The sequence below is a fragment of the Podarcis melisellensis genome (assembly GCF_964234715.1).
Source record: "Podarcis melisellensis genome assembly, chromosome: 3".
Taxonomy (NCBI): domain Eukaryota; kingdom Metazoa; phylum Chordata; class Lepidosauria; order Squamata; family Lacertidae; genus Podarcis; species Podarcis melisellensis.
The window spans coordinates 46081953-46098465 of NC_138530.1; positions in this window are offsets into that span (position 1 = coordinate 46081953).

Consider the following 16513-nt stretch of genomic DNA (forward strand, 5'->3'; position numbering starts at 1 on the left):
GGCTTGCTGCAAGATCCCAGCTTCCATTTTTATTAGAATGTATAAGGCGTCTTTCACAGAGGAAAAATGATGATAGGTAAAGGAGAAACTGTGCTTCATTTAGACATTTTACACTTTGGAATTGTCTTTGGCTATATTCTGTAATTTGCTCTCTGCAGGCCCAAAGTGCATCATGGCTTTCAGACTTCAGCTCAGTGTGGCATCAATTACTTCAGTCTTCCAGGAAGGGCAGTCACACTCACTCCATTTGTCCTCCCCATGTCTCCCAGGTTTCCTGCTATGAGAACACTGCAAATTATTGAAGCGCAAAGGCTAACCTTGCCAGAAAATAAAAATTTAACCTGTTCCATTTACTTCAGCCGAAAAAACCAGCCACAAAAAAATAAAATAAAAAATGCCCAGCTTAGCTCTTTTTCTCAGAACATTGGGCAAATAGCATTAAAACCATAGGAACATCAGAGCCCAAAGGCCCATCTAGTTCTGTACCTTGTTCTCACAGTGGCCAACCAAATGCCTAAGGGAAACCCACAAGCGGAACATTAATGCAACAACACTCTCCCTACTTCCTGAGTCCCAGCATTCAGAAGCATACTGCCCTTGACAGTGTAGGCAGAACACAGCCATTATGGCAAGAAGTATCCACAACAGATATCTAAAGCTCATGGCTTCCTGCATATAATCTCGAGAACTGTAGTTTGTTAAGAGTACTGGGAACCGGAGCCCTATGACAGGTAAATTATCCATTTTTCTATTCTCTTCACAGAGAATGGTCACCCCAAGTGTCCTCAGCATCAATCCATTTTAGAGGAGAGTTTGGAGAACACATCTATCTATCTATCTATCTATCTATCTATCTATCTATCTATCTATCTATCTATCATCTATCTATCTATCTATCTATCTATCATCTATCTATCTATCTATCTATCTATCTATCTATCTATCTATCTATCTATCTATCTATCTAATCTATCTATCTCTATCATCTATCTATCTATCTATCTATCATCTATCTATCTATCTATCTATCTATCTATCTCTATCATCTATCTATCTATCTATCTATCTATCTATTATCTATCTATCTATCATCTATCTATCTATCTATCTATCTATCTATCTATCTATCTATCTATCTATCATCTATCTATCTATCTATCTATCTATCATCTATCTATCTATCTATCTATGTATCTATCATCTATCATCTATCTATCTATCTATCATCTATCTATCTATCTATCTATCTATCTATCTATCTATCATCTATCTATCTATCATCTATCTATCTATCTATCTATATCTATCTATCTATCTATCTATCATCTATCTATCTATCTATCATCTATCTATCTATCATCTATCTATCTATCTATCTCGATCATCTATCTATCTATCATCATCTATCTATCATCTATCTATCTATCTATCTATCTATCTATCTATCTATCTATCATCTATCTATCTATCTATCTCTATCTATCATCTATCTATATCCATCTATATCTCTCTCTCTCTCTATCTATCTATCTATCTATCTATCTATCTATCTATCATCTATCTATCTATCTATCTATCTATCTATCATCTATCTATCTATCTATCATCTATCTATCTATCTATCTATCTATCTATCTATCTATCTATCATCTATCTATCATCTCCTTATCTATCTATCTATCTATCTATCTATCTATCTATCTATCTATCTATCATCTATCTATCTATCATCTATCTATCTATCTATCTATCATCTATCTATCTATCTATCATCTATCATCTATCATCTATCTATCATCATCTATCTATCTATCTATCTATCTATCATCTATCTTCTATCTATATCCATCTATATCTATCTATCTATCTATCTATCTATCTATCTATCTATCTATCTATATCTATCTATCTATCTATCATCTATCTATCAACTATCTATATCCATCTATATCTATCTATCTATCTATCTATCTATCTATCTATCTATCTATCATCTATCTATCTATCATCTATATCTATCATCTATCATCTATCTATCTATCTATCTATCTAATCTATCATCTATCTAATCTATCATCTATCTATCATCTATCTATCTATCTATCTATCTATCTATCTATCATCTATCTATCTATCTATCATCTATCTATCTCTATCTATCTATCTATCTATCTATCTATCTATCTATCTATCAATCTATCATCTATCTATCTATCATCTATCTATCTATCTATCTATCTATCTATCTATCTATCTATCATCTATCTATCTATCTATCATCTATCTATCTATCTATCTATCTATCTATCTATCTATCTATCTATCTATCTATCTCTATCATCTATCTATCTATCATCATCTATCTATCATCATCTATCTATCTATCTATCTATCTATCTATCTATCTATCTATCTATCATCTATCTATCTCTATCTATCATCTATCTATATCCATCTATATCTCTCTCTCTCTCTCTCTCTCTCTCTCTCTCTCTCTCTATCTATCTATCATCTATCATCTATCTATCTATCTATCTATCTATCTATCTATCTATCTATCTATCTATCATCTCTATCATCTATCTATCTATCATCATCTATCTATCATCATCTATCTATCTATCTATCTATCTATCTATCTATCTATCTATCTATCTCTATCTATCATCTATCTATATCCATCTATATCGCTCTCTCTCTCTCTCTCTCTCTCTCTCTATCTATCTATCTATCTATCATCTATCTATCTATCTATCATCTATCTATCTATCTATCTATCTATCTATCTATCTATCTATCTATCATCTATCTATCTATCTATCTATCATCTATCTATCATCTCCTTATCTATCTATCTATCTATCTATCTATATCTATCTATCTATCTATCTATCTATCTATCTATCTATCTATCTATCTATCTATCTCTATCTATCTATCATCTATCTATCTATCTATCTATCTATCTATCTATCTATCTATCTATCATCTATCTATCTATCTATCATCTATATCTATCATCTATCATCTATCTATCTATCTATCTATCTAATCTATCATCTATCTAATCTATCATCTATCTATCTATCTCTATCTATCTATCATCTATCATCTATCTATCTATCATCATCTGTCTATCTATCTATCATCTATCTATCTATCTATCATCTATCTATCTATCTATCTATCTATCTATCTATCTATCTATCTATCTATCTATCTATCATCTATCTATCTCTATCTATCTATCATCTATCTATATCCATCTATATCTATCTATCTATCTATCATCTATCTATCTATCTATCTAATCTATCTATCTATCTATCATCTATCTATCTATCTATCTATCATCTATATCTATCATCTATCATCTATCTATCTATCTATCTATCTATCTATCTATCTAATCTATCATCTATCTATCATCTATCTATCTATCTATCTATCATCTATCTATCTATCTATCATCTATCTATCTCTATCTATCTATCTATCTATCTATCTATCTATCTATCTATCTATCTATCTATCTATCTATCTATCAATCATCTATCTATCTATCTATCATCTATCTATCTATCATCATCTATCTATATCTAATCTATCATCTACACCTCCTTTGACTTTTTAGTCCAAATGTGTCACAATAACCACTGAGCAAAAAACATGGTCAGGAAATTTGGTGTTCCATATTGTGTTCAGATAACTAGACAGCACTTGTAGTGTTATGTAAAGGGAATGTGATAAATATTTTTCCATCCAAATGCATCATTCCCTGATGTTAAAAAAACCTTTGATAGCATTTAATTATTGGATTCCAGAAAAATTGCATCCACACTATTTTCTCTAGTATTTGATCCCTTATTCTCTTTCTTGATAAGTCAGATGTTGTTTGTCTCATTGCAGTCACATTCTGTCCCACGCGTTTAAGGGACTGGTTTGTGTTGATTTTTGACGCCTCTGTCACAGTGATAGCACAAACTTTCTGGTAGGAACTGACATAGTGCTATTACCTCACCTCTTTGGAGGTGTGGCTTTTGATGAGCTGTGTGATAAGAGTAGAACGCTGTCACTCTTTATTACATGTTTGCCTATTGACAATTAACCTGCCCTAATATGACATCCTACTGCTGCAGAGTTCTTGCGACTGAACCTGCAGCGAGTCCCAGAACATGTTTCAAGATGAAATGAGGTGCAATTGACGAATATCTTTTCAAGTTCATTTTTTACCTACCTCACAGTTGTACCTGGACTTCAGAGATGAATAAATAGTTCATCAATTTCATGTGGCAGAGGGAACTCAATCTGAGGAGTGGCTTGGGATGGATGAAGTTTCCCAGTGTGGCTCTCCCCCTGGAAAAGGGGGATCCATTGCATAGGAGATGCACTTTGAAGTACTAGCACTGAACTGGGCTAAGGCTTGAAGAGCATTAGAAAAAGAATAGCTTTTTGTTGCTGTCTAGAAGGACCCATTATTTCATAATTACACAAAGAAGCTAGAACTGGCTATAGGGAGATGCTCTTAAAACTTCCTTTGATCACAGCAACGTTTTTTATCCACTCCTTCCATCTTACGAGGCCATGTTTGCTTCAGTTTTATGGCAACATCTTGGCAGGGTGCCACTTGGACTCATGGTAGGGAAGGTATGAAAGAATGGCAAAATGAGTGAGAGGGGTAAATGGAATCCGCAGCTGTTAAACCACAAGAAAAGAAAGTCTGGCCAAAACACACACACCACCAGATGAGATAACGTGCCCACAGAGCTATACATGTGTGGAACCAGTCACAGAAAGGCTCCTTTGCGCCAAACTTGGTGTGTGGCAAATTCTTATCTGTCATCATCGCTTGTATAATTAGTCATGTGCTTCACTGACATAAACCACAATTAGTGCCAGCTCCACCAAATATCAACTGGGTTAAAAAGAAAGAAAGACGTCACAGATTCAGGCCTAGACTGCAACATGGATAGGACTTTTATTTGGTTTAGCAGTGTGGAGCACCTCTTCAGCAAGGGTACACCAAGGCAGTTGACTTGCAGCTTGCTGAGGACACAGAGTGTATGTAGCCTCTGTCCATTAGCAAAGCAGGTTGTTCACCTATGGAAGCCTTATAGCCCTATTGAGGCACTGCGGTTGTGTTGGGAAAACATTAACAGAAAAGGGCTTTGAGGTCACGCCTCCAAGGGTGGGCGACCTGTGGCCCTCCAGATGCTGAACTACAGCTTCCAACATCCCTGACCATTGAACATGCTAACTAGGGCTGATGGGAATTGGAGTCCAACAGCATCTCGAAAGCCACAGATTCCCCACTCCTGCCCAGGTGGAAGCTACCATCTATTAAAAACACCACCGCCAAAATGCCCATAGGGCGATTCTGCTTCTGTTCATCATATCTGGCAATAATACGTTTCTCATCTTCTTCTACTGACCAGTGAGGAATCTTAATTATAAATACTAGCTTGGAAACAACTGAGAAACCATTGTTCAAGAACAGGTAGGCAGAGATTCTCACACCTCCACAGGACGCTTGCTGCTTGATTTTAAAATAATGTAGTAGCCTGTGGGAGGGCAAGTTAGGGATTATGCTATAATTGGCATTATGTTATCTGGAAGAACTTGCTCTGCCCATGCAAGTCGAAGACTCTGCTTCTTCAAACATGTGCTGCTTGTTGTGCATGTCTGGCTGTAGCGATTAGAGAGATAAATGATGAAAAGGCATGGGAGTTCCCCCCCCCTTCCTTTTTTATTTTGGCACATATGGATGGATGTTAAAATACCAGTCCACATGGGCCCCTCAGCTCCTCAGGGTAGCTCACAATGATACTACGGAGAGAAACTGCAACAATGAAAATGTAAATAAAACAGAAATCAGGAAGGGGAAAAAAGCAAGCGAGTAGTGGGAAGCTTTGCAACTCTCCCCAAAATGTCCCCGAAAATCATGCAAATAAGTTACTGGATAGTAACACCAACTGCCAGGTAAAATATAAAGCCAGATCAATTGCTGACCCTGTAAGACTGCAAGAACAGAAGGTTTTATGATCCTCTTAATGCATGTAAGTAGAAGTGCTGGGACTGGGAATTATACAGTAGGTTCACTCCACAGCTGAGAAGAATGGGCTCCTTGTGCCAGGTGCCCTAGCCTCAGACCAAGTTGGCACACAGAGCGGAGCCTCACCTGGCAACCCCAGTCTACTGGGAGCTCATATGGTAGAAAATAACTTTGGCCTAGTCTTTTAGGGCTTTAATGGCCAGCACCTTTTGATTGATTCTGACAGGAAAGTAACAGGGAGCCAATGCAGGACTTTCAGAACAATGTTATTATATGCATTCTGGCTCACTTCTGTCAGCAGTTAGATGGATTCATTTATAAACACAGTCTTTGCATAGTCTTCAAATGCAGTCCCATGTAGAACACATTGCAGCAGTCCATGCCAAACATTTCTAAGACGTATATCATGGAGGCGAGGTTCTCCTTTCCTAAAAGCAGCTGCAGTTGACAAGTCAGCTTAAGGCTACAATCCCATGCACACTTACCTAGGGTGCATAGAAAACCCCACTGAGCACAGTAGGACTTACTTTTAAGTAAACGTTGATAGGATTAGACTGCATGCATGAGGAACTCCTAGCCACAGATAATATCTGAGTATCCAGAACTGGAAACCTGGATTTTTATTGGGAAAGCAGTGTAGAAGAGGATCACAAATTGGATCTAGATATTTCCTTTTCATCCAAACCTGGGATTGGTTACTGGAACTTTAAATATAAGCTTAGTCATGCCATCTACATGGACTCAATACATTATGTCAGTAATAAACACTGTTATTGATATAATTACATAAAAATAACTCTGCTGGATCAGATCAAAACCCAATCTAGCCCAGTATCCTGTTCTCACAATGGCAAACCAGATGTATATGGGAAGAAGTTTTAGAAGAAGACCTGGACCAAAAGCACAGCAGAGTCTCTTTTCTGCAGAAATCCTATACAGGTGTGTGAGCACAGGTATGTTTTTCCTGCCAGAGAAAAAAGTGCCTTACTAGGAGCTTAGCTCACCTTCTTTGTTCCTCTGCCAGCAGACTCCTTAACAATGCTTTTAATTATCCTGCTCAGTAAATTTCAGTGAAATGTATCCAGTCAGAAGTAAGTTCTGTTGAATTCAGTGGGGATTTCACCCACTGTGAGCCTTTGTTTCCTTAATGCCATGTTCATCCTTGCCATTAGGCAGTGTATAAACTCCCATTTACTCTGCACCCAGTGCTTTCTCACACTGGTTTGAGCCACAATCCATATCTATCCTGTAGTTCATATGCACTAACTCCTCGGGGTCGTGGGTGCCCAGGCCACAAAATTTTAAATGAAGGGGCTGCCCCCCCCACATTTCCCTTCATCATTTCCAAAGCTTTATTCGCCTGCACATAAGCCAAACCCCACTTCATTTTAATACCCCTGCTTATTCCTGGCCATCATTTGATAAAACCCAAAGCTAAGTCTGTGAAGAAAAGATGGAAGTCCTCAGAAACTTCTGGTAAATAACTCTGCAGATCCTGGTTTTGACAGTGCTGGCAACTCTTTGCTGGAGGCACTAGTAAGATCTGGGACACACGAAAACATAACACACCCATTTGGGAGCAGATCATGAACACTATTCAAATTTCACTTTCCCTGCAGCTACCTTGTGTAACAACATTAGTTGGCAAGTTACTCATTACACGTATCTCATGAATCTTTCGTTGGTCCATGATGAAGTTGCCAACACTGTTATTTTCCATATAGATTCATATTTGGAAGAATTAAATTCCCAAATGGAAGAAACTGCCTTGTAGTTATCTACAATTCTTTTGACAAGTCTTGTTTCCTCATGTGTTGGTGTCTGTAAAAATGCTGCATTTTTCATTAACTTGCATCTGACACTGCAGTTTCAAATTGCTTGGTCTATCTGGTTGTAACAACCCACATTTATAAAGACTGGAAGGTAATGCATTACACATGAAGATCTTTATCATGAAGCTGGCATAATGGTTTCTTTAAGAATGTAATTTAAAAGGAAAGTTAAAGCCCCCATCCTTCATTTGGCACATACCCAACATTCCTACAGAAATTCTACTTATATTTCCTCCCCACCCCCTTCAATGTAAGGTAATGATATTTTTGTTGAACCAATACAGTATGTGTCAGAGTTTTTAGGCCAGAATTCTAATCATACTTATGTGGGAACTGGTTCTACTGGGTTCAACCTTTGTAAATTTGCTTACAATGGCAGCCCTGTGTCTATATTAAATGTGCATTTGCTGGTAGATTAGGGTTCTAATATCACAGTCAATACTCTGCTAATAACTATGCAAAATGGTGTTCAGCTATTTACAATTGCAGCTATGACCTAATTCTTAGGTACCGTGCTTGCTGCCAAGAAACCAATCTGTGTGGGCTCCTATCAATGCAATAAGTTCATTATGGGAAATGGTTCCAGCAATTTCCCACCGCGCAAGGGAACCTCCTCTCTATTGATAAGTAGGTGTTTCCTTGGCGTAGTTGAAAATGGCCCAACCAGTGTGGGTGTTCACATGGATAGCCTACTATGTAGATTAGAATCCATAAAGTTTGACTTCCTGGTGACAATCACACAGTTGGAGTAGCACGTAGGAGTCCTACAGTTCCCAGAGTTCCCTGGGAAGAGAGACTGGCTGTTAAGCTGCCCTGAGAATTGTAGCTCTGGCCTCCTAAGAACGCTAATCATCCTTAACAAACTACAGTTCCCAGGATTCTTTGGGGGAAGCCACAGCTGTTTACATGGTGTGATACTGAATACTGAGGGGCCTCAAGTCAACATACACTAGGTGACTGAAAAGCTTGGGCAAATAAAAATGTCTAAACACCTGCAACAAATAGAAAGGGAATTTAATTATTTGCGTGAAGTAAAACAACATCAACCATCCCCTCCTGTTAAAAGTATCAGAAAAAATGGCCTCACCTTAATCAGTCCCTGGTGTTTTGGTTTTTTGTTTGACCTCTTATATGACTCATCAAGTGTGTGTGTTCCTCAAACAGTCTCAGATTTAGATGGTGAGCACTAGGCAAGTTACATCCTTGCATGGCATATTGCAGTGTTGCCATAGCAACAGACACAGGATGAGTTAGCAAGCGCAAGGAGCCGCAGTTGGGCTAAGTAGGTTAGAATGAAATGGAGGCCAAGGATTCTCTTTTATCCTCTGTGAGACCCTGCCAGCAACCCCCACTCCTGCCTGGAGTATCAAAAATATGATTACATTAACAGCACTGGCGTTCAGGCAGAATCCACCACAATATTATGCTATGTCTGGATATATAAGCTGGACACACACACACACACACACACACACACACACACACACTGTAATACTTCTGTGAAGGTTTGTTAAGGAATTTAATCACGTAACTGGTAACAAGGATGAACATTCAACATATAGAAGCAGAAAAGGGCTGTATTTTCCTTGGAATGAGGAGAGGTGCATTCAGGACACATTGCGAATAATATGCAAAGGATTCCTGGCAGGAGATACTCTACACAGCGCCAACAGCTGGGGAGTCAGGAAGGAACAAGGTCCAACACACAGACCTTCTTGCTGTCCAGAAGGCTGCTGATCTGCCTAACAAAGATAGGAAAGGTTCAAACTGAAGAAATGCTCCGTATCCTAAGGCATACAGAGTGGTACCAATGCCACTCAGTTAAACCTTTTTTTTTTTTTGCTTCCCAGACACTCAGACCACCTTTGACTGGTGACAGGTCTGTTTTACGACTGCACAGAAAACACAGCCACTTAGCTGTCATCCCAAAGAATGCTGGGATTTATAGCTTTGTGAGTGTATGGAGAAGTCTCAGTTAAAAATGGCTTAAGACTAGGAGGCTTAAGCCTAGGAGGCAGAGCTGAAGCAGGTGTGGTCAGCATGCATGTCAGTGGTGAGGGGTGGGGCCTGCAGAGGTTTGAACTTTCCAAATGAAAAGGTTGGCATGACCTCAGTCAGAGATAGGGAACCCGAGTCCCAGGCTCCAGATGTGGCCCTCCAGTTCTATCTGGATCTTGGCATTCTCCTCAAGACACTTGCCCTCCACAGCAACAACACCCCTCACTAGTCTGCTTTGCCACCTCCTTGAGTGTTTTTGCCTGACTGGAACGTGTCCTTGAGCACTGATAATGCTTCTGGCTTCCTTGGATGGAGCAGAGAGGGACTGTGTGTGAAGAAATTAGCCTATTGAACAGAGGTAGCGTTCACGTTGAATGCCCCACCCACTTTTGCCTCTGGCCCCGCACACCACTGTCATGTGGCCCCCGTAAGTTTACTCAGAAGGGCATGTGGCCCTTGGCTTGAGAGTCTCAAGACACCTGAGTCGGAAAGGGCCAACAATCTTGGCTGAAGAAAAGCAGGTTGCTGTTCTGGAGCATTGCTTTCCACATTCTGTACTTTTTTTTTCAAATAGTTTGCATCCATGGCTGAGAACCTGAATTATCTTTTTCCAAAGCGGTAATACATTTCTTGGAAGGAGCTACCATTCATATTTTACACGAAGCTTTCTTTCCATTCCGTTAGTGTCATAATAATAAATATCGGCTTTCTCATGCATATCAATGTTTTCACCCCTCAGGATCTCAAACTGCTTTCCAAATGATTGTATAATAACAACATTAGTGACTTCATCATAGCAGTTGTATATTGCCTTCCATTAAGGCTCGGTTCTGGGAAACATAGAAGCACTTATTTCCAGCTGAAACTGATTTGGCTGCCTTGCCAGCAAGCAGAGGCAATCCCCATGCTGCTCAATTTAACTGCACAACTCCTCCCAGGGTTATTGAAAGTTTTATAAAGGAGAGTTCCTCTATGCACTGCATGACTCTTGGTGGGAAATTCAGTGTTTAGGGTATGTTATAACTCTCCCAAACAACTTGGTTAGGAATCTCCATGTTTAATTAATTTGTCCCTCTCCCATTTTATGAGTAGCAAATGCCAAATCTAATTTCTGTGTCAATATATGTCATCTGAATATTTAGCCAAACATCTGGATTGTGTGGGGACAGCAACAAGAATCTGAATGGATGATTATTGCATCAATATGTCATGTAGGTGTCTTCTACTGGTCTCAACAGCATTTCAGCAGTTCATATATATTAAGGAATGTAGCCAATGCACCGCCTTTTTTAGAGGTAGAGATATACTAAATTATATCTGCATCTGACACACATCTGCATAATGTTGATAATTGTTCATCTTTTTAACAAAGCCCCGAGAGGTCTCTGCAGTATCAGAGTGCCAGGCTTTGGGGCTTTCTGCACAACATCAGGGTTAGTTTACAATCTCATTATCATGTAATAATAATAATCTAAAGTTATCCAAGTGTTGTCATCATGTGATAACTTATCATGGATCATTGCCACAATTACATGAAGGCTTTCTCACTGATTATGTTGTGGGCAGTGGGAAAAGGGATCCCTGCTGTTGATTTTGCCTCACCAGAGCTTGTCTTCCTCTCTGATTGGGTGAGCGCTGCTGAAGGCAGAAGTGGTCTTAGAAATTGTATGGTCCAGTGCAAAGGATCATGGGGAAACATGGGAAATAGACTGTGTTGCATATATAGTAGTTTTCAAGGAACTCGGGGTTGGTCAGAGAGGAGTTCCTTTTGCTTCTGGTAGAACTTTGCATTTTGTTTTATTTCTACTTGGTCTTGAATCATAGGGTATATACACATTATAGGCTTAACGCACAACAAGGCTGCTTTTTCTTGCTGTGTTTCAGTTCAGGTTTTTTTCCCAAATCCTGGTACGCATCACCATGGTTTGGTATGTTTACTTTCCCACCATTATCTACCTCCAGTTGCCCCCCACTTCCTGACCCATGGCCAGCCCTACTTTCCTCAGTCCTCTTCTGTTGCGGCTATGTTGCTTGTCCTTCTGTGTCTCTTCTTCGGTTTCCTTACTTTTCACACTGCTGCCATCAACAGGCTTCATCCATGGCTCGGCTGGCTGCTTTGCTTGACATGCTGGTGGAGAGGGCAAGCTAAGAAATGTCAGAATGGACTTATGTTCTCCCAGGAAGCGACGTGAAGGTAGCTAACCAATGTGTGTCCAGTGGCCATTGAATAAATGCAACTTAGCTTGCTGTGAAGTAGGAAGAGACACAGTAGCAGACTGGGCTTGGTCCCTCTTTTTATGCTCCTGCTTGCTTCAGTGACTGCCTCTGTTTCTTCTCCAGGGCAAGATAAACCACTGCTGGATACATTCATCAACTGATTCCAGGTCACTTCTAAAGGTGGCTGTCGGTGTGTTTGTGTGTCCCTGTCTAGATATATGGAGCAAATGACCCACTCATCAAACAGCTGGCCCAGCTGTTTTTCTAAGTTCTTCCAGCTTTAGGAATAAGTGTGTGTGTGTATGTGTGTGTATGTGTCATCATTTTGGGAGGGAAGCCCTTTTTATTCCATATTCTGTTGCTATCACTTTGCATCTTGACCTTTTTAAAATTGTTGTTGTTGTTGTTGTAAAAATGCACTCCTATCCCCTGCCAGCAAACTGCTACTATTTGCATGCATATTTTCAAGTTATATAAGTTGTTTGGCAAATGAAGCAAGCTGCATCATGAATCAGCACTCATTGTTTATCTCAGTCACTGTGCATAAGCGCCAACCCAGCATTTCTGAAAGGTTTTTATGTTTCATTTATTATTGATCAAAGGTTGGTACCCATGAATAAAAGCTTGATAAAAAAAATCTCTTTGTTCCACTCTTGTCTCCATCAACAAGAGATTAGAGATATTGGCAGTGGAGTCTACAAGGCAAGCTTAATCTCTGCATTTTACATGGGTTCCCTCACCTGCAGGAGGGTTTAAAAGTGGGCAGATCATGGGATGCATTGGACCCACAGGATCCAACACCACCAACCCCATTTCCCCAGTACGTTCCGAAGCAGAACACAAAACTGTGCCAGCCTTAGAGCTGGTGTAGTGATTTTCTTTCACTTGGATGCCGATGGGATCCAAGCGTTGGCCCTACCATTAGGCAGAGTGAGGTGGCTGCCTCAGAAAGTAGATGACGAGGTTCATGTAGTAGACTCAGCTGTGAAGCCTTCTCTGTGTCCCCTAACCTAACCTCCTGGAGGATAGTTGTTGTTTTCAATTTTAATATTAGAAAGTCCAAATAATGCAAGAAGGAAGCTCAAACCATCATAAATCTGTATGATCTACTGCCCTAGAAGCTGATATATCTATGATTCATCCTATTTCACCTACCCAGGATTTTGTACAGGTCTTAGTTAAGTGATATTAAAGCAAATCTGTTTTCACCCTTCCTAATGAATCTAACTTCCCAGAATAGAAAAAACAAGGAAAGAATAAAGAAAGGTGCTTCTGCTTTTATTGTCTGCTACCAGCTTCTGGGTGTGGTTTTTTTTCCTGTTTCAGATTTCCTGATGATAATGGCTGATTGATTTACATAACACTTTACATAAAACAGAAGCAAGCAATGAAAAGTCTGTACCCAAAGAGTTTATCATTTTATTTATTTATATTTAGAAGCTCAGGAGAGTTGCTGGTGCAAGTGAAAGCTATTCCTTTCTGATGTTAGTGTGACATACCCACACACCAATTGGCAGAAGCCTACTAATTTGTTCTCAGACAACTGGTTTTTTTTTAAAAAAATCAAATAAATTTATATTTATCAAATAAAATACTGCCCCTTCCAATTGTTATAAAAATAATTAGAAAGAAGCAATGAAAAAGAGCAATTGCAAATAGGGAGCAAATGAACAGGAATGAAGAAACCCCAAAGTGGTAGCAGAAAAGGTGATGGGGACCTCATAAAGTGAGGTCAGGGGTCATGTGTAGGTCCCCAGCTACAGGTTGCCCACCCATTGTTTAACCTCAAAGGAAGGAAACAACAATATTTTTCCGGAATAGAGGCCCTGTGTCTTAGAATGGTTTTGTTCTTGTTGTTTAGTCGTTTAGTTGTGTCCAACTCTTTGTGACCCCATGGACCAGAGCACGCCAGGCACTCCTGTCTTCCGCTGCCTCCTGCAGTTTGGTCAAATTCATGCTTGTAGCTTCGAGAACACTGTCCAAAGATCTCGTCCTCTGTCGTCCCCTTCTCCTTGTGCCCTCCATCTTTCCCAACATTAGGGTCTTTTCCAGGGAGTCTTCTCTTCTCACGAGGTGGCCAAAGTATTGGAGCCTCAGCTTCAGGATCTGTCTTTCCAGTGAGCACTCAGGGCTGATTTCATCTTCCAGCATCATAACTTTTATATGCCTGTTGTCTTTGTCCATGGAGTTTTCTTGGCAGGGATACTGGAGTGGCTTGCCAGTTCCTGCTCCAGATGGATCACGTTTGGTCAAAACTCTCCACTACGACCTGTCCATCTTGGGTGGCCCTGCATGGCATAGCTCATAGCTTCTCTGAGTTGTTCAGGCCTCTTCAACATGACAAGGAGAGAATGGTTTTACACTGCTTCAATGAGTGCTGGAAACATTATCTGATAGGATGAGGTTCAATAAGAAAGGATTGCTTAGCTTGGAAGCTGCCTTTCCCTCCATTTTTATATACAAGCCAATCATAATGTCAGTTTTATACCTTCCTCAAAGTTCCCCATAGTGTGGAGGAAGCAGACCTTACAAATCTGATCTCCTGTCAACAATAACATCAAGTATAACATCAAGTGTGGTTCCTTTACTCCAAGCAATCTGAGCTTCCTCCTAGCTTGCTAGCAAAGTAGAAATGTGTGTGTGTGAGAGAGAGTAAGTGAGAGAGAGAGAGAGAGAGAGAGAAAGAAAGAAAGAAAGAAAGAAAGAAAGAAAGAAAGAGAAAGGAAGAAAGGAAGAAAGGAAGAAAGGAAGGAAGAAAGGAAGAAAGGAAGAAAGGAAGAAAGGAAGAAAGGAAGAAAGGAAGAAAGGAAGAAAGGAAGAAAGGAAGAAAGAAAGAAAGAAAGAAAGAAAGAAAGAAAGAAAGAAAGAAAGTGCACATGTGTGGAAGTGCCTTTCAGGCACATAATGATTTAGCAACTCAGCTGAAGATGGCAATTTAAATGCAAGCCAGCTAGACAGGCAAATGTGACTAGAAACGGGTATATTGCAGGATGTAACTAATGTGGTGAGTTTATTGTAACTTTACTCTGAATGGTTAAGTCTTTAAAGCAGAATGCAAAATCACAGTCTTGAAGGGACTGCTGCTTCATTAATTCCTGCTGCCTGAGTTAAAAACAGATCCAGGCTTGCCACAAACCCAACTGAAGCACTGCTTTAAGATACAGATTCCCAGTGGACATTTTCTTGCACCCAACTTTCCGGGCATTTTCTCCATCTTTTTTTATTTACTTCCCCGATGTCTTCATGGTTAGCACTGGTTCAGGTAAAGAAATGAAGACCAATATTTCCATGAAGAGAAGAAGATTATTTGTTTCTGGTGCTATAAACCTCTTACGTCAATGGAAAACTGCCCCTGCACCCTGAATACTCTAGAGGGAAAAGAAATGGCAAGTGTTGGTGAAATAGGATGTGTATACCTGCCCATGGATGCTGCATTGATGTGCACTCAATTGGCCACCATCTTAGTGGGTATTACAATGACGAAATGTTTGATTTAGATTACTGGAGAGAAGAGCTTTGATCCTCACTCATCACAGCCTAGAAACATATTCTACAGATGAACTATAAAGGTAAAGGTAAAGGTACCCCTGCCCGTACGGGCCAGTCTTGACAGACTCTGGGGTTGTGCGCCCATCTCACTTAAGAGGCCAGGGGCCAGCGCTGTCCAGAGACACTTCCGGGTCACGTGGCCAGCGTGACATCGCTGCTCTGGTGAGCCAGAGCCGCACACGGAAACGCTGTTTACCTTCCCGCTGGTAAGCGGTCCCTATTTATCTACTTGCACCCGGAGGTGCTTTCGAACTGCTAGGTTGGCAGGCGCTGGGACCGAGCAGCGGGAGCGCACCCCGCCACAGGGATTCGAACCGCCGACCTTTCGATCGGCAAGTCCTAGGCGCTGAGGCTTTAACCCACAGCGCCACCTGCGTCCCTATACCACACTTGTATTCCATGTGAATCATTCACAAAAGAGGCATGTAATTTGCATTCCATTATGGAGGTTTGCTGACTATCCTTTGTTAGGTTGATCACTTGCCAATGGTTAGAATGAATTGGATCATGTATCAAATTTGTAAATGTGGTGATGATGCAACTGTCACAGGCATTTCAATGAGCTGTTTAGCATGATTGATTGTGGAATCTACTTCACTGAAGCACCTTTTTTTTTTTTTGGAGCTGGTATTAGATGCTTTCAGAATTAAACTTTGCTTTCTACTGTTGGCTGTTAGGTGTTTTGCTTTGTTTTCGCTTTGGGTGAAAGAGTGTCTGTTTTAGTTCCAGCAGTGATATGCCAATAGAGGGCTGTTGTAGCTAAGGCTAAGTCTCATTTAGTTACTAATAATGGCTGAGCTTGATGAGAGTTGCAGTTCAGCAACATTGGGAGGGCCAAATGTTCCTCTGGAGGACCAAAATGCAT